Source organism: Zalophus californianus, chromosome 12 (assembly GCF_009762305.2).
Source record: "Zalophus californianus isolate mZalCal1 chromosome 12, mZalCal1.pri.v2, whole genome shotgun sequence".
In the NCBI taxonomy this organism is placed as follows: Eukaryota; Metazoa; Chordata; class Mammalia; order Carnivora; family Otariidae; genus Zalophus; species Zalophus californianus.
This window is the reverse complement of record NC_045606.1, coordinates 21457341-21481848: the sequence shown is the minus strand read 5'-3', so window position 1 is coordinate 21481848 and position 24508 is coordinate 21457341. Positions and strand designations below refer to the sequence as shown.

Below are 24508 nucleotides of genomic sequence, written 5' to 3'. Positions count from 1 at the left end.
ACTAGCAGCCGCAGCCGCCTCTCCCCACGGGCGCGGCCCCGCCGCCACCCCGACGCGCGGCCCCGTGCTGTGGCTCCGCCCCAGGCGCTGGGACGCCCGATCCGCCCCCTCCCAACTCGCCTCTGGACCACTCCCCCAAGCCCGCCCCGCTGGTCCCAGCCCCTCTCCGAGTGGCTGGAAGGCTCTTGGCTGTCGTCTGGGCGACTTGACTCTACTTCCGGGGCGTGGTCCCGCCCGGGCTGTAAGTAGATCTGAGGAGGTCTGGAAGGAGGGAATTCGCCTCTGAGCAGGGTTAAACCCTAGTCAGTCGCATAAGATTTTAGAAGGAACTTGCGGGCTCACAGCCTACTAATGGGAAAAGCATATTTTTAGAGCGCTTCCGCGCCGCCCACGGCTGTGGGCTGGGACTACAAGTCCCGGCCTGCGGGAATCCAGGAGCGGGGGCGGGAGAGGGCTGTGGTGGGAAAGAGAGGCATGCTGGGAACTGTAGTTGTGTCACCTCCGCGTTCACCGCAGGTATGTCTTCATCTTACTAGTGGTTTGGTGACTGTTGACGGCAAGTAGACCTTGCCACTTTGGGGAATGGCTACGGCCAAGAAAAATGAAACATTTCTTGAGTGAAAGGACTTTTGCAAATTCATCTAAACCCTGGCGAGTGAGCGCCTAGGATTTGGAGTGAATCCTAATACCTACCACGCATGTGGCGAGGGCTCAGTGTTTGCTGAATGAAAGGGAATTTGTCGTCTTGCGCTTAGATTCGCAGCCCTTCAGAAGTGACTTTTCTCCATAGAATGGACATTATAAATCTTTATACATCTTTGCAAATCTTCTAGTAATCAGAGAATATGTTTTAATCTAATTCACAATTTTACAAAAAAAGCATTTGTCTAAGGTCCCCCCAGCATATTCTTAGCAGAGACAAAACTAGAACTCAAATCTTATTGCTTTCAGTACAGCACTTATATTGCCTCTCACTAAGGAAGGTAAAGATGTGGTAATGTGACAGAAGTGAAGGATTTGATCCGTGGACTTCTCTTAGTCCCTTATACCCACATTTTTTACAGATAAGCTGGGGAATCTGGTTGAATAGGAAACATAAGTGGTAGCCCTCTCTTCCCAGATGAATGTTTAGAACCGCTGTGGGATTTAATGATAAATTCCTTGAAGAAAATAGGTAGATACAAATTTTTTCCTCTTTGTTTCAAAGAACAATATTTCTCTTTAAAATAATAACAACTAATGTATACCAATCCAGTCCTCCTCTCAGAAATATGCATTTTCAGGTGTGCCTTTCTTCCTATACATTTATATGTTGTATGTGCATATAAAAAAGATACAGTTTTGCTCTGTATTTAAAAATTTACTTAGAGGAATAGTTCAGTTTCTAAGGTAAGCTTTATCTGAAACAAGGGTCTGGAGTATTTTACTTTAATCAGATCCTGAGACTCAGTTTCACTGGATGTAAGAAAAGATCAGGATCTGGGCTTCTCACCTACCAAGACAGCTCATTGTAGGTAACCCTTTTCCCCCAGAACTGGGAAAGAAATTAGACTCTAAGCAAAGAAATGGGTAGATGATCAGGAGTGCCTGTACTTTTGCTGTATCAAAAGAATGAACAAACCACAGGGTGGTTGATAAAGAGTATATGCTGGACACGTTATCTAACAGTCTAGGGACAGTATGATGGAAAGTGTTACTTGTTTTGAGTTGTTGAGTCTCATTTTGGCTAGTGTTTTTGCAGTATTTTTACTTTTCCTCTTACTGGCAATTTTCTCTTTCTTATAAAACATGAGGGTATTTTGAGTTCTTAACAGCTACCTTTGGCGTCTGATAAAGGTTAGGGAAAACAAATGTAAAGTACCCGTATGTATTTCAACTCTTTTGCAAAAGCTTAGCCGTGCTTTCCTCATTTTAGTATACTTAGGTCACGTTTCGATCTACAGATAATTTTTGAGCACCTCAGAATATGAGGCGTTGCGCTGTGTGTGAGAGAGATACAAAAATGTTTTAGGGGTGGCTTCTTAGAGTTTATAGCCTGGTTCAGGAGACAGGAAAAACAATAAACAGTTATATCGTGAGTTAATAAATACCAAATGAGTGATACGGACATTGAGTGGTTTAACAATTCTGAGAAGAGAGAATTGTAAACCAGTTATCACATGCAGTGGTCACAGAGGACCTTGAAGGATATGTAAAATTGGATTTGAACAGAAAGAAGAACCCCAGCTAAGAGAAGTGTTGAAACAAAAAACATGAAGACAGCAAAGCAGAAGTTTGAAGGAGAACTTTTATATGCCTGTGAAGGTGCTAAAGTAGATAAGGATTGGAGAGCATTAAATGCCTGGCTAATGATTTGGACTTCATACTGTCAGTGGGAGCCACCAGAGGTTTTTGAGAATAGAAGGAAAAAGAGGAAAATAGTAATCTGGCATTTTTTGGATAAATTGTGACTTAATAAGGGGAGAGAATGGAATGAGGTATTAGGAGCCAATATATGAAGCAACAAAAGCTGTAACTAAGGTCATAGCACATAATTACATAGCACATAATTACAAAGACATAGATGGAGGTGAGAGAGACAAAGAACTCACAGAACTAGGTGGCTGACGACTTAGTGGACAAGAAAGAAGGTAGAATTAAAATGAAATTGCCAGATTGGGAGAGATCAGAAAGTTTGACAGAACACAGGACTATGCATGGTTTGGGCAAATGGGAACGTTCATGCACAAATGGTGAGGGAAATCTGCACATCTTTGGAGGCAGTTTGGCCATAAATGTATAAAAATGGAAGCGTCATGCATGTTGTAGCTGAAAAATTTATAGATAATATTTACAGCTGTACATAAACATATATGCTTATTGCAGCCTTATTTGTAATGGCAAGAGTAGAAACAATGTGCCTGCATAAGAAAAGGCACTGGTTAAAAAACAAAATCACATACATATAGTTAAGGTTTTTTTAAATTTTTAAAAAGATTTTATTTATTTGACAGAAAGAGAGAGAGCACAAGCAGGGGGAGTGGCAGGCAGAGGGAGAGGGAAAGGGAGAAGCAGGCTCCCTGCTGAGCAGGGAGCCCGATGTAGGGCTCAATCCCAGGACTCTGGGATCATGACCTGAGCCAAAGGCAGCCACTTAACCGACTGAGCCACCCAGGTGCCCCCAATTAAGTTTTTTGAAGCCATTCAAAATATGAAAAAAATAGTCTATGTATGTTGTTGTGGAATAGGTCCCAAGATCTTATTAAATGAGAAAAGCTAGGCATTGTGTTTTATATATTCTTACTTTTATGTAAAATGGAATGTGGATAAATGCTTGAACACAGAATTTTTCTGAAGGATATTTCAAAAACTGTTAGCCGTGTTTGCCTCTAGGAAGGCCTTGACAATTTTTGGTAGAAAGGAGACAACTTCCAATGTGTATACCCTTTTATATTCTAAATATTTTTCTGTGTATGCATTACTTTTCCAACAAAATTAAATCTATTCAGATTTTTTTAGACTTTCAATCTAGGTAATAGATAGGAAGAATGGCAATATCTTTAATAAAAACACCCAAATGAAAAATGGAAGCAGCTCTTATTTGCGAGACTTTTTTAAATAGCCCAGGCTAAGTTTCGAAATGCTGACCTGTTTACACAAGAATTCTCAAGAAAAGACCACCTTGCTCATCCTCAGCCACAGCTGCACTTGACCCACATTAACCAATCCATGTAAACTGGCCAGCAGCAACCTGTGGCTTGGTGTAGGAGCATGACCGTGGCCAATCAGTTCTCACTGTTCCGAATCTGAACTTAGAAACCGAGAGAGATTAAGTCAGGAAACCACAAGGGCAGAAGCTGAATGCCATGGGATACAATTAGGGCAGGCCTTGTAAGAATAGAAATTATAAAGAATCTGGTTAGTCACGAAAGGAACATTAAGCAGGCATGCAGAGATGTGTAGAGATGTCACGACAGGACCTGTGTGGCCATGAGAGAGATGGGGAGATTCCCTGGGACAACTTGACTGACTGAGGACTTTTCAGGACAGGTTTGGTTGGCATTTATTCCATAAATAAATTCTGCTTTTCCCAAAACAGAATAGGGGAAGAATAAAGAGCCTGGGCTCTGAAGTGAAAGAGATGAAGTTTCAAACGCCCACTCGATTTCTTCCGTGGGGTGTCACTTCAGCTCTCTAAGCCTTGGTTTCGTCTTCCAGGAGGTGTGTTGCAGAATTAGGGTACCACACATTACCCTTGCTCCCAGAAAACACAAAATAAGAGCCGGTTAAACAAATAAGCAATGAATGCTTTCTGGCCCTTTAATTTTTTACCTCCTGTCTTTTCTTCTTTAGGCTCTTGCCCTACTCACTAGCCACCTCACTCTGGGTAAAGACAAGAGAGATGAAAAGAAAGCCAAAATACCGGTTTCAGAATTTATCTTCTTAGTGCGTTTGTGAAGGTTGGAGTGAGAGTTTGAAACCAAGAATTCAGAATGGGTTTCAGGATTATCTACCTGTTTCATATTCACTGTATCCCTTTCCCCTCTCAGGTAAAAGTAATGCTTTATATCTGTGTAGAAATTCTAACTTTTGGAGTATTTTCACAACTATTCTGTCATTAAAACTACCTTTGTTATGGCTTACAAGGCATTATAACTCTTTGTGAGTTCTTTTTTGTTCTTTTGAACAACTCTGGGAGGTAATTTGGCATCCTTGTCCTCATTAATAGATGAATAGCTAAATAAAACATGGGAGTAAACATGACTAGCTCACTTGTAAAAAACAAATGTCAGACGCATATCCAGAACCCACAGGTCCTGAGTTTCCAGCTTGTTGCATAAACCACTGAGTCACAATGCTTTAATACCTGGTGTAATTTAAGTGAAACTACAGATGAGGATTCAAACCATTCCTGAGATTCTCCCAAAGTAGAACTTCTAATATTAATTTGTCATTAGAAACATCCCTCAGTCTTCTCTGTACTTTCAAACTAAAGGACTCCTAACTAGGAAGTTATGGGAGAGTGAATAAGAAAGAAGGGAGGGAAATTCTTCTCTAATTTATTCCTGGTATCTCCTACTCCCTCATTCCTAGACCTGTTCACAGCAAAAAAGCTGTTGACCATCTTTAATTTGTGAGTTTATTTTTGAGGTATGTAGTCCAATAGGGAACTGGGGAAAATAACAGTATAACTTTTTAGTCTAGTGTGGCATAACATTTTTAGAAGAAAGCATAAAAATGGAGAGAAGTTTGGAAAGGATGATATTTCTTTAATATTTAATATGTATTCCTAAAGCTAATATTTCAGAGCTTTTTTTCTTTTTAAAGATTTTATTTATTTATTTGAGAGAGAGAGAATGAGAGATAGAGAGCATGAGAGGGAAGAGGGTCAGAGGGAGAAGCAGACTCCCTGCTGAGCAGGGAGCCCGATGTGGGACTTGATCCCGGGACTCCAGGATCATGACCTGAGCCGAAGGCAGTCGCTTAACCAACTGAGCCTAATAGTCCCCATTTATTCTCATAACTCTGTCCTAAAGTAGGTAAGCCAGGTATGATTATCTCCTTTCTTTATGCATTAGAATGCTACTGGGAATAATAATGCCTAAGCTTAAAGGAATTAAAATGATCTGCCCAAGGTCACACAGATGGCAGAACTGGAACCAAAATCCAAGTGACTCTCTACTCAATGAAAATTTTCCAGTGTTATATAACAAAAGTCAAATAGTGTAATAATAAATACTAACTGCAGGTGAATGCAGTAATTAAATCCACCCTTTAACTTTTCTATCTCATATTTCTTAACATTTTCATTTTATTTCATTTCATAAGTTTCATTTAACATTCAAAGAAAAATTAAAATTTTATAAATAACTTCAAAGTCAACTAGTACCTTAGCATCTAATTAGTGATCCTTCCACATAATGACATTTAATTTCTATATTCAGGAATGGATCATTAACAAGGGCTGTGGAATGATTGTACCATATAAAATCCATCCAGTGTATTGATTGGACTCAGACCCAGTTATCAACAGAAAGCCCCAAAACAAAACAAGCAAAAATCTCTTTCATTCAGTGACTGCTAATATTTTAGATTAAAGATAAATTGTAGACAGAGACAAATACTAAATGGTCTCACTTAGATGTAGAATCTAAAAAAGAAAAAAAGAAACCAAGTTCATAGAAAAAGGGATCAGACTTTTGGTTACTAGAGGCAGATGGTGAGGGAGAGAGGGATTTGGAGGAAGATTTTCAAAAAGTACAAACTTCCACTTAATAAGATTAAATAAGTATTAGGGATGTAATATGCAACATGATGACTATAGTAAACACTGCTGTATAATATATAGGAAAGTTAAGAGAATAAATCCTAAGAGTTCACAAGGAGAAAGCTTTTTTTTCTTATCTTATATGAGATAATGGAGGTTAGTTGAACTGATTGTGGGAATCATTTCACAATATATATAAATCAGCCCATCATGATGTATGCATTAAACTTACATAGTGATGTATGTATCAGTTATTTCTCAACAAAATTAGAAAAAATAAATTGTGATTCCATTTATATAAGGTATCTGAAACATTCAAGTTCATAGAAATATTAAGTAGATTGGTGATTACCAGGACCTGAGGGTAGGGGGAATGAGACAGTTGTGTTTTTTTTTTTTGTTTTTTAATTCCACTATAGTTAACATACAGTGTTGTATTAGTTTCACATGTACACCATAGTGATGCAACGATTCTATACATTACTCAGTGCTCATCATGACAATATACTCTTAATCCCCTTCACCTATTTCCCATATTCCCCCACCCACCTCCCCTCTGGTAACCATCACTTTGCTCTCTATTGTTGAGAATCTGTTTTTTGGTTTCCCTTGTTTTTTTCTTTGATCGTTTGTTTTCTTTCTTAAATTCCACATATGAGTGAAATCATTTGGCATTTGTTTTTCTCTGACTGACTTACGTGGCAAGATTTCATTCTTTTTAATGGCTGAGTGATATATACATATATACCTATATACATACATAAACTTCTTTACCCATTCATCATCAATCGATGGACACTTGGGCTGCTTCCATAATTTGGCTATCCAAATAATGCTGCTCTGAACATAGGAGTGCATATCTTTTCGAACTAGGGTTTTCATATTCTTTGGGTGAATACTCAGTAGTGCAATTACTCCATCATATGGTAATTCTTTAAAAGATTTTATTTATTTATTAGAGAGAGAGAGGGAGGGAGAGAACGAGTGGGGGCAGGGGCAGACGGAGAAGCAGAATCCACACTGAGCAGGGACCCTGACATGGGGCTTAATCCCAGGACCCTGGGATCATGACCTAAGCCGAAGGCAGATGCTTAACCTACAGAGCCTCCCAGGTGCCCCAATTTTTAAATTTTTGAGGAACCTCCATACTTTTTTCCACAGTGTCTGCACCAGTTTGCATTCCCACCAACAGTGCATGAGGGTTCCTTTCTCTGCACATCCTCACAACACTTGTTGTTTCTCCTGTTTTTGACTTTAGACATTTCGACAGGTATGAGGTGATATCTCATTGTGGTTTTGATTTGCATTTTCCTGATGATGAGTAATGTTGAGCATCTTTTCATGTGTCTGTTGGCCGTCTGTATGTCTTCTTTGGAGAAATGTCTCTTCATGTCTTCTGCCCATTTAATTGGATTATTTGTTTTTTGGGTGTTGAGTTGTATCAGTTCTTTAGATATTTTGGATACTGGCCCTTAACTGGATATGTCATTTGCCGATACCTCCTCCATTATGTAGGTTGTCTTTTAGTTTTGTTCATTATTTCCTTTTGTGTGAAGATGCTTTTTATTTTGATGTAGTCCCCAAAATTGATTTTTGCATTTGTTTCCTTTGCCCCAGGAGCCATATCTAGAAAGATGTTGCTACTGCTAATGTGAGAGAAGTTACTGCCTTTGCTCTTTTCTAAGAGTTTTGTGGTTTCAGGTCCCACGTTTAGGTCCTTAATCCATTTTGAATTTATTTTTGTGCATGGTGTAAGAAAGTGGTCCAGTTTCATTCTTATGCATATAGCTGTCCCTTTTTCCCAAACACCATTTGTTAAAGAGCCTGTCTTTTTCCAGTTGCATATTCTTACCTCCTTTGTCAAAGGTTAGTTGGCCATATAATCATGGGTTTATTTCTGGATTTTCTATCCTGTTCTACTGATCTATGTGTCTATTTTTGTGCCAGGACCATACGTTTTTATTACTGCAGCTTTGTAATATAACTTGACATCTGGAATTATGATGCCTCCTGCTTTGCTTTTCTTTTTCAATATTGCTTCTGCTGTTCAGGGTCTTTTGTGGTTCCATATAGATTTTAGGATTATTTATCCTAGTTATGTAAAAAAATCCTGTTGGTTTTTTTAAGATTGTATTTATTTATTTGAGAGAGATGGAGAGAGAGAGTTCACAAGTGAGGACAGGGGCAGAGAGAGAGAAGAGAATTTTGAGCAGACTCCATGCTGAGCATAGAGCGTGACACAGGGCTCAATCCTACACTGCTGAAATCATGACCTGACCCGAAACCCAGAGCTGGACGCCTAACCAACTGAGCCCACCCAGGCTCCCTGCTGTTGGTTTTTGGATAAGAATTTCCTTAAATGTGTAGAGTACTTTGGGTAGTATACACAGTTTAGCAATATTTGTTGTTCCAATCCATTAGCATGGGGTATCTTTCCATTTCTTTGTGTCAAATTCAATTTCTTTCATCAGTGTTTTATAGCTTTCAGAGTAAAGGTCTTTCACTTCTTTGGTTAGGTTTATTCCTAGGTATCATTATTTTTGGTGCAATCGTAAATTTCAACACCAACTCTAAGTGAGATTGTTTTCTTAATTTCTCTCTCTGCTGCTTCATTATTGGTGTATAGAAATGCAACAGATTTCTGTAGATTGATTTTGTATCCTGCAAACTGCTTTTGTGTATCAGTTCTAGCAGTTTTTTGGTGTAGTCTTTTGGGTTTTCTTTTTTTTTTTTAAGATTTTATTTATTTGTTTGAAAGAGAGAGAATGAGAGAGAGAGAGAGTACATGAGAGGGGAGAGGGTCAGAGGGAGAAGCCTGCCTGCTGAGCAGGGAGCCTGATGTGGGACTTGATCCTGGGATTCCAGGATCATGACCTGAGCCAAAGGCAGTCGCTTAACCAACTGAGCCACCCAGGCACCCCAGTCTTTTGGGTTTTCTGTATAGAGTATCATGGTCATCTGCAAATAGTGAAAGTTTTACTTCTTCCTTACCAGTTTGGATGTCTTTTATTTCTTTTTGTTATCTGATTGCTGTGGTTAGGAATTCTAGTATTATGTTGAATAAAAGTGGTGAGAGTGGACATCTTTGTCTTGTTCCTGACCTTAGCGGAAAGGCTCTCAGTTTTTCACCATTGAAGGTGATGTTACCTGTGGGTTTTTCATACATGGCCTTTATTATATTGTGGTTATGTTCCCTCTAAACCTACTTTGTTGAGGATTTTTATCATGAATGGATGTTGTACTTTGCCCAGTGCTTTTTCTGCATCTATTGAAATGATCATATGGTTCTTACCCTTTTTCTTATTGATGTGATGTATCAAATTGATTTATTTGTGAATATTGAGTCATCTTTGCAACCTAGGAATAAATCCCACTTGATCATGATAAATCCCACTTGAATGATTTTTCAAAAGAAGTTTACTTATTAATTAATTTATTTTATTTTTCTTAAATAGGCTCCACGCCCAAGGTGGAGTCCAATGTAGGGCTGAACCCATAACCCCGAGATTAAGGCCTGAGCTGAGATGAGGAGTTGGATGCTCAACCAACTAAGCCACCCAGGTGCCCCTATTTATTAAGTAATCTCTACACCCAACGTGGAGCTCGAACCCAGACCCAAAGATCAAGAATCGCATGCTCCTCTGATTGAGCCAGCCAAGCGCCCTGTGAATGATTATTTTAAAGTATTCTTGGATTTGATTTGCTAGTATTTTGTTGGAGATTTTGCATCTATGTTCATTAGAGATATTGGCCTATATTTCTCTTTTTTTTTTGTAGTACCTTTATCTGGTTTTGGTATCAGGGTTATGCTGGTCTCATAGAATGAATTTGGAGCTTGTTCTTCTTTTCCTATTTTGTGGAATAGTTTGAGAAAAATAGGCATTAACTCTTTAAAGGCGGTTCTCTTATTCATTCTTGGAACCCCCATGGCTCCACAAGCCCTATACCCTGCTTCCTCATTCCTAGAGAAAATAGGAGTTACCAAGTTTGAACCCACTCACTCTCTCCGCTCTCCAAGTAAAATTTGGAAATCATAAATTTACCCTATACTTACTTCACTCCATTGTTAGGATTCTTACTCCTTTCCGAGGCTAACCTCTCCCCTGTCAACCCTCTGTGCCCTCTTTTACCTCTTCCTAGTTCTGCTATACAAATTTCTCCTCTCCTTTATCTGTGTTCAGCCTTTTCCTCTCCACAGACTCCCCTTATTCTACAAAATGCGCAAGACTACCATGAGCTACTACACTGGCCCATCTATTGTGACCCATAACAGTCTGACTACTGGCACACTTCTCCTAGATGGACTTCCTACTTGCCAGATCTAATGATCTCTTCGTTTACATCCTGCTCGACTTGTCTGGAGCCTCTGACCCTTTTCGACAAATACCCTTCCTTCCTTGAATTTCTCCCCTTAGTTTTAACTAATTTTTAATGTGAGGTTACACTGACATAGCATGAAATTGATCATTTTAAAGTGAACAATTCAGAGGCACCTGGGTGGCTCAATTGGTTAAATATCTGCCTTCAGCTCAGGTCATGGTCCCACATGGGGCTTCCAGCTCAGCGGGGAGTCTGCTTCTCCCTCTGACCCTCCCCCCTCTCATGCTCTCTCTCACTCTCTCAAATAAATAAATAAAATCTTAAAAAAAAATAAAGTGAACAAGTCAGTGGCAATTAAAGTGGCAATTCAGTTGTGTAACTACCACCTCTATTTAGTTCTAAGCTATTTTCCTGACCTAAAAGGAAACCCCGTATCCATTAAGCAATTACTTCCTATTCCTCCATTTTCCCCCCAACTCCTGACAGCCACCAATCTGTGTTCTGTCTCTATGGATTTGCTTATTCTGGATATTTCATATAAATGGAATCATATAATATGTGACCCCTTGTGCCTGGTTTCTTTCATTTAATGGAATTTTTTGTTTTTTGTTTTTTTATCTCAAATTCTCATATTTTTGCCATATTTGCTTCAGATTTTATTTAGGTGACAAAACATTACAGATAAAATTGAGATGCCTTTGTAGTCCTTCCCTTTCCTCCCTCCCCAGAAATAACTGTTATCTCGGATTTAAAATTTTTATTGTTCTGATGTCCAGTGTTACATTAAGTAGTGTCTTGCCTCTTTAAAAAAGAAAAAAGAAAAAAAAACTATGGTTAAAAGAAAAATGTGACATAAAATTTACTATCTGGGGCACCTGGGTGGTTCAGTCAGTCGGGCATCTGACTTCGGCTCGGGTCCTGAGATGGAGCCCCAAGCTGGGCTCCATGCTCAGCGGGTAATCTGCTTCTCCTTCCCCTTCTCCCTCTGTTCCTGCATGTGTGTGTGCGCACACGCTCTCTCTCAAATAAATAATCTTTTTTTTAATTTACTTTAACTATTTAAAAATGTACAGTTGAGGAGTGTGAGTATATCCACATTTTTGTGAAACAGATCTCCAGAACCTTTTCATCTTGCAAAACTGAAAAGCTATACCCATTAAATATCAACAGCCCTATTTCCCTTACTCATGGCCATAGGTAGTCACCATTCTACTTTCTGTATGTATGCATTTGATTACTTTAGATACCTCAAATAAATGGAATCATACAGTATTTGTCTTTTTTCTGACTAGCTTATTCCCCTTAGCATAATATCCTCAAGGTTCATCCATGTTGTAGCATGTGAGAAGATTTTCTTTCCTTGATAAGGCTGAATAATTTTCCATTGAATATATATTCAATGGAATATATATGTTTAGCCATTCATTGACGGACATTGTTTCCATCTTTTGGCTTTGTGAAGAGTGCTGCTATGAACATAGATGTACATGTATTTGGAGCAGTATCACTAGGCCTATGGTAATTCTATGTTGAACTTTGTAAGGAACCACTGCACTGTTTTACACAGTGGTTGCACCATTTTACATTCTCACTAGCAATGTACAAGGGTCCTGATTTCTCCATATCCTTGCCAACACTTGTTATTTTCCTTAAAAAAATTTTTTTTAATCTTTATCCATCCTTATGGGTTTGAATTGCATTTTGGTTTTGAATTGCATTTTCCAAATGACTTTGATGTTGAGCATCTCTTTGTATGCTTGTTGGCCATTTGTGTATCTTTATTGGAGTTAATGTCTGTTCAGGTTCTGTCAGTTTTTTAGTTGGGTTCTTTGTCTTTTTATTGTTGAGTTGTAAGAGTTTTTTATATATTCTAGATACTAAATCCTTACCAGTTACATGATTTGCACATATTTTTTCCCATTCTGTCTCCTTTTGGGTTTTAAAACACTGCTTTCTGCTCTTTTCCTCCTATTACTCTTTCAAACATTAGCTTTATCCAGTAGGATAATTTTGATATCCAGTATATTGTTAGTCACTGTTTTAGGTACTGGCAGAAAAATACAACTGACACCTTTTTATTTCTTTTGTTGTCATCTGTATTCCTCTTAATGCCTGAATATGATCATTTTCCAGAGTTAGGTTGCCTTCTCTATGGAGGCTTCTCACCTTCTTTTTGTTTCAGAAAAAGCCTATTTAACCGTCAGGGCCCAATCTGAACATTAGTCCTCTGGGAAGATTCTGTGATTTCACCAATCAGTCACTCTTTCTTTGCTCATATAGCACTTTATACATTTAGCACAATATTATAACCCTTACATTGCTTTATAATTGTTTATATATCTAGGATATGAACTCCTTAATGTGTGTCATCCTCATAGCTAGTAAATCTTTCCCAAGCCCCTAGTAAAAGTCTGGCCCAAGTAGTGAATGAATTATCTGGCCCTGGATTTTTAAAATTTATTATTGTGAAAAATTGTAAATTTATACAAAAGTAAAGAGAATAGTGAAATGAATCGCCATTCTTCATTAATCAGCTTTGACAATTATCAACATAGGGCTAGTCTTCTTTCATCTGAATCCCTTCAATTTTCTCTCCCCAGAGGATTATTTTGAAGTAAACCTCAGAAATCATTTCATTCATAAATACTTTCCTGACATTTTCATGGGGAAAATTTGGACATTAAATATAAAACTTTAGTGTACCTGCAGTCAGCCAAACTGAATCTTCAATTAATTGTTCTTCAGTTTTAAGAGAGAAAACAAATCATAAGAGATTATCTGCCATCTCAGAGCTTAAAATATTCAACTTAGCAGGTTCTAGTCTTTAAACAATTCCAGCATAATCTATTAAATTTCTACACGTAGAAAAGCTCAGACAATAAACTGATATTCATTACACTGAACTTAAAATATCAAGGAAATAGCCAAAATAAAATATTTTACTTAAGCAAGAAATATTCTTTTTGGGACGCCTGGGTGGCCCAGTGGTAAAGCGTCTACCTTCAGCTCAGGTCATGATCCTAGGGTCCTGGGATCGAGTCCCGAATCAGGCTCCTTGCTCAGTGGGAAACCTGCTTCTCCTTCTGCCTGCCGCTCCCCCTGCTTGTGTGCTCTCTCTCTCTCTCTGACAAATAAAGTCTTAAAAAAAGAAATATTCTTTTTTGAGGCAGAGTTTTTTAAAAAACATTTTTGTTGAATCTCATTTCACCAGAAAATAATGCTTCGATTTATTTATTTATTTATTTATTTGGCTCCATGCCCAGTGTGGAGCCCAACACAGGGCTTAGACTCACAACCCTGAGATCAAGACCTGAGCTGAGATCAACAGTCGAATGCCTAACTGACTGAGCCATCCAGGTGCCCTGCTTCATTATATTTAGATATAAAATGACATAGCTAGGTGTTTTTTAATCATCACATAATGAAGTAGTGTTATAGTATTGTTAAGAATATTGAAAATTACTACTCTTTACTTCTTTTAATCTAATGAACATTTTTTTGTGTTTCTACTTTGCTACTACCTTTGGCCAAACCACTGTCTTCTCTCACCTGCCTTTTATGATCTTTGCCTACCTCTGCCCCAAAGGTTAACACAATCCTTTTCAGATATGTCAGGTTACATCCCTCCTCTGCTCAGAACTTCTAGTGGCTTCCCATCCCACTAAAAGACAGCAGGTAATATTCTCGGTGGGACTAGTATTGCTCACTAGGGTGTACTTTGGAAATCTGTGGCAAACATTTCTGGACATAGCATGATTGAGTAGCATTTAGTGTATGGGGGCCTGGGCTGCTGGCCCATCCCACAGATTCTCTCACTTTAAAGAATTCTCTCTCATCCGGCATGACATTTTTAAAAATCAATTTTTGAGATACAATTTATAAATATATTTTTTTGAGGGTTAGCGGTGTAAAATAAAATATACCATTTTAAGTGTACACTTTGATGCGTTTGGATAAATGTACACATCCAGGTAACCACCACAATAATCAAGATATAAACATTCCCATCACCACAAAAAAATCCCCTCGTGTGTCTTCTGCATGATTTTTGGGTGTCCTTTGGACATTTCTGAAGGTGAAGAATCTGTTTATAATAATCTGAGCCTGGAACCTAACTCCATTTGTATATAAATACAAAATATTTTTTGCATGGTTTTAGTGTACACTTGCTTTTCCAGAAATGCAGCTATCATGTAAATTGAGGGAAGATGATACTCCATTCAGAATTTTACCAGAGGTTTGCCATTTTGGAAAATCATGTCAGAGACTGCGTCAGCATCACCATTTGTGGCATTCGAGTTTCCAAGAATACATTCCTCAATCAGTCTGTACTTGTAGCTGTCACATTTATAGTGATTCCACATAAAGGTGACACATTTCATTATGTCACTTGTAGTGTTCATTGTCTGAGCATTTACATATTGTAATATAAATTATTTTAAATTAGTTTTCTCTTTCTCATTTATATTATAGGTTCTTTCATTTATTTCTCATTTATATTGTTTCTTTTGAAGTTGGGTGTATAGGTAGGTTGTATTATCTGTGAGATCAATTTCAGCATAGTAAAGGAAGAATACAAAATATTTGTTCTAAAAAGAGAGCATTGGGCCTGTCAGATTAGAGAAGCACTGCCCTGTGTGTTCTGGCCCTGCCCCTCCCCACCCTCCCCCTCCCCTAGATTACCTCTGATCAAATCTCTTCACTGTTCTCTGTGTTCCCTGGCTGTCGGCATACTGGCCACTGGCTTCCCTGCTGTTCCGTGAAAGCTCCAGGCATATAGCCACCTCTGGACCTCTGTCTGCATTTGCTGCTTATTTCCTCTGTTGGAATGCTCTTCTGCGGGTATCCACATGACTCATTCCCTCTCTTACCTTTAGGTCTTTGCTTTAAATGCCACCTTTTCAGTGAGGCTTTCCCTGACCCTTCTATTTAAAATTGTACCTCTACCCTCCAGCACGCCTCATGTTTTTTCCCTGCCTTATTTCTCTTGTAGAACGTATAGGTCTCTGGGCGGACCTTATATTTTACTTATTTACTTGTTTATTTTTTTGTCTGCCTCCCTCACCACCACACTAAAATGTAAATTTCATTAGGTCAGCTGCAAAATGTGGGTTGGTGCCGGTGAAAAAAATTTATTCAGTTCCCCAGCAAAGTGGCATTTGTTTTGATATGTTACATAGTCAGCCCTGGGCTCCCTTCTTATCTTGCAGCCTGGTATATTGTACTGGCTTCCCCATCCCTTAGTCCTGTTTTGTAAAGGCAGCAGCATTCCTGGAGTTTAGAATGATACCCAGCACATAGTAGGTACTCAATAAATTTTTCCTGAATGAATGTCTTTAGAACTCCAAAAGAAGTGTTTTTATGTGATTTTATCTGAAAGTTTGAAGTTTTAAATATTTTTACTTTTATATTAATACGCTTTTCTAAAGAGAAATACAAAGTATATTACCTAGAGAAGTGCCATTTACACTCCTTTATGCTGTAAAAGTTGGTTGATGCATAATTGGTTCTTTAAAGGTCCTATTGTATTCTTTTCCTCATTAAGAGGATTGACAGCTATAACCTAGTGTTATTTATAAGCTATACCCATAGGCACATTCAAGTGTGTCCTACATATGGTATAATTAACCTGAGTCATAAATTGCTTATCAATCATTTGCCCCTAGGTGTCAGAAGCAATATATGGTGTCTTAAAAATAAAACTGGGGAAACATTGTTAATACAAACATACCTCAATGATTTGAGCCCCTGTTATTTCAGAAATTCAGTTAGTTTGATTGAACTGAGCTGAAATTTTTAACCCTTGCCTGACTCCTGAACAAAAGCAAATCAGTGGTATAAAGAGGACTATAAGAAAATCATCAACCTATTTAAGAGAACACCCTACTTGGAAGTAATCATTTGAAGTAATCATTCGTTTATTCTTTCAGCCAGTATTTATTAAGCAGCTGCACATTACAGTTACTGCACCAAGCATGAGTATGGAAATACAGGACCAATTAGGTAGAGTCCCAGCCTTAAAGGAACTGACATTATAATAGATGGGGATACAAGCAAGTAAACAAAGAGGAACAATAAAATGTCACAATTGCCAAGATAGTCTTAAGGAGGACAGAAAGCGGTAGAGTTGGGAGTGTAATAGTCACATCTAACTGCAGGACTGGAAATGAGGCAGAACAGTCTTCAAAAAGAAAACAACAGTTGAACTGACTCTGTGGAGTTAAGAATGTGGTTGTGTGGGCTCAGTGGATGAGACGAAGATATTCTGGGCATAAAAAGCAGCATGACCTGGAGGTTTGCAACAGTCTCCCTGGTTAGCAGAATTGTTTGGCAGGTTTAGATGGATTAGAGTGAGATCAGTCTGGAGTGGTGGGTGGGGGTCAGGGCATGGATGGTCTGGTACCATGGACTAAAGGAATTTGAAATTTATCTTGTAGGCAGTGGAGAGCCAGTAAAGTCGTTTTGGCAGGATAATAACATCAGCTTACCTCAGCATCAATCCCACCAATTGATGGAAAACTTAAGAGCAATCCTTTAAGCCCCTTAAGCCTCTCCTCCCCCAATTAGGCCAGGTTCTGGTATCTTCCAACTTGCCAAGTTGTCAGGTATTGGCACCTTGTCCCTCTCCCTCTGCCCCTCCCCCTGCGGTGGATTAGACGGGTGGAGCTGGGGAGGTTAAACTGTTAACGATAGTCCGAATGAGCAATGATTGAGATCCTCAAGTAGGAATGTAGCAATCAAGATGAAGGGGAGGGAGGGAGACAGATTGGAGAAATGCTAGAAATCTATAGGACTTGCTGATTGATTGTAGTGGAGGTACGGCGAGAGGAAGGATTTTGGACAAGAGTTAGAATCTCAGATGCCTGGAGAGCCAGACAGATGACACAGATAAATAAAAGGAGCTTCAGCATCCACTGTGGCCGTTACAATTACTGCATGACCTAAGAGCTTATCTGAGTCTAACTGGGACATCTGTTACTCAGTGATTGTTCCATGCAGATAGGACCTGATGTTGCCTCATCTTCTGATTTTTGAAAAGAAGCTAAATCTGTGTTTCTATGGGAAATGTCTCAAATCTTAAATGTTGGCACAAAGTTTTCTAAAGTTCTATCTGAATCAGATAAAAACGACTTCAACAAAGAAGCAGAGAGTTTGCAGCCTCTTTTCTAGGATGACTCGTGTTTTCTAGTTTGAATGAGTAGAAAAGTATGGCGCCATTCAATAAGATAGGAAAGGGAGGAGAAGAAGCAGTTTGGGAGGTGATGTGGGGAAGGCTAATGATTACATTTTGAACATGTTGAGTTTCAGGTGCCTCAATTGAATGCAGGTCTGAAACACAAAGAAAAAGCCTGAACTGGAAAATAAACACCTGGGAATTGTCAATAAATAGATGGTAGAGATGACACTATGGAAATAAATTGTTCTGCTTATGGAAAACAATGTATAAGAGATGAAAAGAAAGCCGAGAACAGAATCTTAGAGAACGCTATCATTTAAGAGTCAGGCAGAGAAAGAGCAGCTTGAAAAAAACAAGAAATTGTCACAAAAGTAGGAGAACTAGAGATCAGTTATGTCCTTCAAGTCCAGAGAGATGAATATATTTTAAAAGTGTCAGATTTCTTGAAGAAGTCAGGAAAGATAGAATAAAAGAAGAGAAAGTGTGGAGGGGTGTGTGCGTGTGTGAGAAAAAGATTATAGTTGATGGGTGAGGCTTCAGTTTTAACCACTTGCTGAGGATGATAGGCGTAACAGGCAGAGTTGCACTGACTGTTTTTGAGAATACAGAGCCAACTGAGATTCCATTGGTCCTGTTTTGTTTTTAGCAAACTTTAGCCTTTGCTCTTCTCCCCAGTAGAATGCTGAGAAGTTATTCTGATGTTTTTAAAGAAAACTGCCGTAAGCAGTTGGCAGGAAGAATTAGCCAGCTTCCTATAAGGTGAACTCCTGATAGAATCATAGATTTCTGAAATAGCAATAAGGCCTGGGATTTGCAGAAGCCATTGGGTCTCAACCCTAGTTACATATTAGAATCATCTGAAGGGCTTTTAAAACTACTGTTGCCCCAGCTCTGCTCCACATCAATTAAATCAGTAGCTCTGTGGGTGGGTATTTTCTTACAAACTTCCCAGTTGAGGGGCACCTGGGTGGCTCAGTCAGTTAAGCATCTGACTTGGGCTCAGGTCATGATCTTGGGGTCCTGGGGTCTAGCCTCACATCAGGTTCTGCACTCAATGGGGAGTCTGCTTGTCCCTCTCCCTCTGCCCCTCCCCCTGCTCATGCTCTCTCTCTCTCTCAAATAAATAAATCTTAAAAAAAAATTCCCAGTTTATTTCCAAGTTGAGAATTAGTGGAACTTGAATCACCTTGAACGGTTTGGGAAAAATGATACAAAAGTAGAGTTATTTCCATATGTACAATAATATGGCAGTTGCTATCATTATTCATAAACTGTATAAGAAAAATACATTTCTTTACCTTCTGTGATAGTTTAAATTCTGTTTTGTGCCTCTAATCCCACCAGTTGATGGAAAACTTAAGAGCAGTACTTTAAGCCTCTCCTCCCCCAATTATGCTAGGTTCTGGTATCTTCCAACTTGCCAAGTTGTCAGGTATTGGCACCTTGTCGAGGTGATCAGGCAAAGCAGCTTGCCGCTGAAACAGTTACCACCCCAGTTGTCCATGTGGTAGCCTGCTTCTAATGATTCTTACCTCCTGACTTCCATCCCCTTGTGTCACCTCTTCCCCCATCGTATGAGGATTGGTCTGTGTGACAGATAGAATTCAGGGGAAATAGGGGCGCCTGGATGGCTCAGTCGTTAAGCGTCTGACTTTGGCTCGGGTCATGATCCTGGGGTCCTGGGATCGAGCTCCACATTGGGCTCCCTGCTCAGTGGGAAGCCTGCTTCTCCCTCTCCCACTCCCCCTGCTTGTGCTCCCTCTCTCGCTATGTCTGTCTCTGTCAAATAAATAAATAAAAATCTTTAAAAAAAAAAAAAAAGAATTCAGGGGAAATAATAGCCCGTGACTTTGGAGATTAGGTCAAAAGAGAGACATCGCCACTTCTGACTTGCTGTCTTGGATGTCTCATTCGGGGTGAAGCTAGCCACCATGCCCCAAGGATACTCAAGCAGCCCTGTGAGAGGTGTACGTGGTGAGGAACAGGCCGCCTACCAATGGCCAGCACCAACTTGCCAGCCCTGTAATGGAGCCATTTTAGAAGTGGATTCTCTAGCCCTAATCAAGTCTTCAGAGGACTATAGGCATGGCTGATATTTTGACTACAACCTCATGAGAGACCTCTAGCCAGAAGCACCCAGCTAAGCCACTGCTATGTGAGATAAATGTTTGTTGTTAACCCACTCAGTTTTGGAGAGGTAATTTTCTGTACAGCAATACATACCTAATGCATCATGGCTCATTCAGATATAAACATTTTCTTTTGCTTACCCGGCACCTCAGGAGCACAGGAATTCTGCTGTCTCACAAGGCACTTGGAGTATGGAAATTATTGTGGGATTGTCTATGACCCTGTTGACCCCAACACACCATGTAATTATTCTTTCACTGGGATTGTACCTTCCTAGTTTCTGTGCTCAGGAAGCAAGGCCTAAAAGTTCCCCCTTTTCCTAAAGACCTATTTGCAGAACCCCCCATCCTTCACACACAGCCTGGGGATATTTTGTTTCTGTCTTGGAGAAATCCTTACCCACCTTTATGGCCATATTTTGTCCTTCAGTCTTCTCATCATTTCCAGGACTTTTAGAAATAAAAGTCAAAAAACTTGCTGGCCCAGCTGTTTTCAACCATGTTCTGATCTCTTCCCTGAGAGAGTGAACACGTAGCTATCTCTTTGAATTTTGAGTGGTGGAGAAGGGAAAAGGAAAATGGATAGAAGAAAAAATTATGGGTAAATATCTCAAAATATATACTACTACAATTATCAGTATGTGTTGAGTGCTTATATGCACCAGACACTATACTGAATGCTTTTGGATATTTTATCTCACTGAATCTTTACAGTAAACTACGAAGTAAATACTATTAATCATGCTCATTTTACAAACAGGAGTTTCGGGTTTAGGGTTCAGACTTTTGATCATTACCATGTAGTTTTCTGGTGAGCATGAGAGAGGGTGGATCTAAAGATGCTCATCTTTGGCTTCATTTGTTCACATAAACGTGTATGCCAGTCGTAGCTCGTATTTACCTGTTCATTAAAACATTTCTGACAGGCAGTTCTACTCTGTGCACTTGAAAATTTTAAAACTGCAGTTCTAAAATACTAACTCAGACAATTTCCTATAGTTAAGCAGCCACATAGTTAGAATAATTGAAAAGCAGAATGGATGCTTGTAGACAAGATAACAAAGAGGTTTGTTTTACCACACTAACAAGGTAGAAGTATTAAAACTGCCACCTCACAGGTGGAATCTTGTCCACAGATATGCTTTGTTTGGTGTAGGCTTTTTGTGGGGTGTTTTTTTGTTTGTTGTTGTTGTTAATTTAAATACCTTTAAGCAGACATACATCCTCCAGTTTCCTGTCTCCTCAGGCCCACCTCTTCATGTCATATTTGACCCGACTAATCACATAGTTGGGTTTCCTATCTACCCCTGCAGACATTTGAGTTTATTTCTTTTGCTACAACAATGGGGAGTTACTGGACAATATTTTACAGCAGAGATAACATGAATGCGTTTGCTCTTCTAGAGAAGACCATTTTGGCTTACTGTGGAGGGTGAATGGTGAGGCATCACATGGGGAGGGAGGGTCTGCAGTACAAGATTAAGAGGCTTACTCAAGGAGAGGAAAGAGTCACGATTCCCAGGTTCCTACTGGATGAAGCATGGTGCCACTTACCCGAAATGGAGAAATCAGGTTTTACTCTCTACATTATATAAAGTCATAATACTTAGGAAGTATTCTGGAACATTTGCAAAGAGTCCACAAAATGGATATCAGGGATACCTGGATGAAATTTACCAGGAGACTTTTCAAAAGTATCTTAAATTTCCCTATAAATACGGTGACATATTTATGTCACAAATCAGGATATGTGTCAGACATGTTGGAATGTACCAATGGTAACGATGAGACTCAATGTCTAAAACGGGAACTGTTCTGAAAAATCTGGGGCATGTGGTCACTGAACATAAGAATGACTTTGTTGGGGCACCTGGGTGGCTCAGTCAGTTGAGCGGTCTGCCTTCGGCTCAGGTCATGATCCCAGAGTCCTGGGATCGAGCCCCACATCGGGCTCTCTGCTCAGCAGAGAGCCTGCTTCTCCCTCTCCCTCTGCCTGCCATTCTGCCTACTTGTGCTCTCTCTCTCTGTCAAATAAATAAATAAAATCTTTAAAAAAGGAATGACTTTGTTGTCTCACTTGGGCTTCCTCTAATCAAAGTTCTCTCTGAAAATATCGACTACCATTAGAATGTACGTGTTTAAATGAACATGTCTCAGGTACAGCTAGTCAGTCTGCAGTACAGTTGTGCCCATCCCCCCATCTGTGGTTTCAGTCCCCCATGGTAAACTGCAGTCCAGAAGCAGATGATCCTATTGTCAGAAGGCCAGTAGCAGCCTAACACCACTTCACAATGCCTACATCATTCACCTCACTTCATCTCATCATGGAGGCATTTTATCATTTCATCATCACGAGAAAAAGGGCAAATACAGGACAAGAAGATATTTTGAGAGAAAGAAACCACATTCACATAAATTTTATTACAGTATATTGTTACAATTGTTCTATTTTATTATTGTTATTGCCACTCTCATTCTGTGCCTAGTTTACAGATTAAACTTTATCATAGGTATGTATGTGTAGGAAAAACAGTATATATGGGGTCACTACTACCCACAGGCATTCATTAGGGGTCTTAGGCCCTGCGGATAAGGAAGGGCTGTATTTCTTTATTCTCGTCTCAAATAATAATTTAAATAATAATTTCAAACTTCTTTCTACCATATTTTACCCCAGAGCTGTAAGTGGGTAGCCCCGTCAGCTGACTTGACTTTCTTTCCTCTCTTTTTCTCTAGTTCACATTGGCTGGAGACATTAATGAGAAATATGTCTAAAAGATAGGAAGCGGGAGAGACCTGGGTAAATCTTCAACCTGGATACTCAGGTACTAAGTAATCTTAAATCCATGGAAATCTCTTCTGTAATCTATAAAGTATCTAGCACTCAAAACACAAGGTAGATATAAGAAGGAAAACTACATTGTAGCAATGTGTCCCTGTGCATATTAGTATAATTTCATAACTACTGTTGAACCTCATTTTACATTAGAAATAATTATGTCACAGACTTTCTCAAAACTTTAGAAATGCAATTAACCTACCAAAAATATTGAGTGAGATACTATACAGAATGTAAGGATGTATAAGACATAATTTCTTCTAGGAGTTTAATAGTTAATAGAGGAAATAAGACACAGTTATGAAAAAACAAACAGTTCTAATGATAAGTACACACTTTACAAATAGCATGACAAATAGTACAAATGATAAGGAAGTAATATATTTTTTAATCACAGGGGCCCAAGGAGTATTAGTCAATAACATGGACTTAGGCTGTCTACAGTGAATACATGCTAATACTCAGGAATGCTTTACTAGTCGGTATAATAATGTGTTCATGATATTCAAGTAAAGACAATGTAAGATAGTCTCATTTTTTTAAATAAATACTGTATTACCAAATTTTAGATCAAAAAGTAATCAGTTCATAAGAAAGATATTGCTCACATTAAAGTCTTTTCTAAATTATGGATAATAGAGTTTAAAGATATCAAACAAATTATTGTTTTTAGCATTACAGCTTTTATAATAACTTGTATTTTTTCTTATTCCAGAAGTAATGCATGTTCATGCAGAAAATTTATGTAAAAAGCAAAAAGTAGTAATGAGTCTTAACATTATAAATATTTTGACTACTAATGGTAGACTAGGTTATTTGACCTAATTAATCTTCCTTATAAAAATCACTAAAAATGCTAGAAAAAATATAAAGAAAGAGTTTAAAAGCATTGAAGATATGGGAAAACTAAAACTCAGAGAGGTTAGTTAGCACAGAATCCATGTGCTAAAAACACTTGCTGATCCCTAGCAAATTTCGACTTTAATTTTGATAGCCATATGGGGCCAAAGGCACAGAAATCAAAGTGCTTGGCCCACACATCAAGGAGTCAGTAGGTAATACGGACTCACACAGTTAGTTGAAACTCAGGAAGAATACGCCTTTGTGGTAAAGGTAAACTAGAGGTAAACGAGTGCCTCCGTATGCCAGCTTGGGAGACTTCTGTCCTAGGATTTTAACTTACGACAGTACAGATTTATAATGTTCTTCCATTTGTACAAAGGTAATTAGTTCTGGCACTTAAATCACAGCTCTGACATGTCAATTTATACAACTTAAGGTTGAAAACAACCTTAAACACTGAAAAGAGAACTGATCATTAGATCCCTGAATCTGTTAGGAATAACTTCAGCTGTGAGTAAAAGATCCCAATAACAGTAGCTTAAACAAGATAGTCTTTTGCTTCTTTCTCCCATAAAAGTCTAGAGGTAAGGTGGTCCAGGGCTGTTGTAGCTCCATTCCCAAGATCAGTTCATGTCCCAACTGGACTCCAGCCATCACCAGCCACATTCCAGTCTGTCTGAAGAAGGAAAAGAGGAATCAAGGGCAAAGGATACACACCAGCTGTTTTTTTAAAGAAGGTTTCAGTGCCATACTTTGCTTACCTAGAAGAAAGAGAGAAGCAGCCCCTGACATCCAGGAGCTGCTCTAGCACTCATAGCTAGGCCTTGGTATTCTGTTTAAGCACATGCAATTTCAAAGGAACACCAACATCAGACAAGGCCATAAAAACAAACTACTCCATAATTATGCCTGAACACAGACAAAAATAATGAACATTGTCCAAACCACAGTGA

General features: G+C 38.9%; 1 long non-coding RNA gene across 1 annotated transcript in view; it reads left to right on the top strand.

Annotated features, from left to right (window-relative positions):
* The first annotated feature begins 267 nt into the window (after positions 1-267).
* The window catches only part of LOC113911678, an 82435-nt gene continuing 58194 nt past the window's right edge, over positions 268-24508 (top strand). Inside the window, exons 1-2 of the long non-coding RNA XR_003516569.1 lie at positions 268-516; positions 22610-22698. This is a non-coding gene — a long non-coding RNA (uncharacterized LOC113911678). The remainder of the gene's footprint in view (positions 517-22609; positions 22699-24508) is intronic.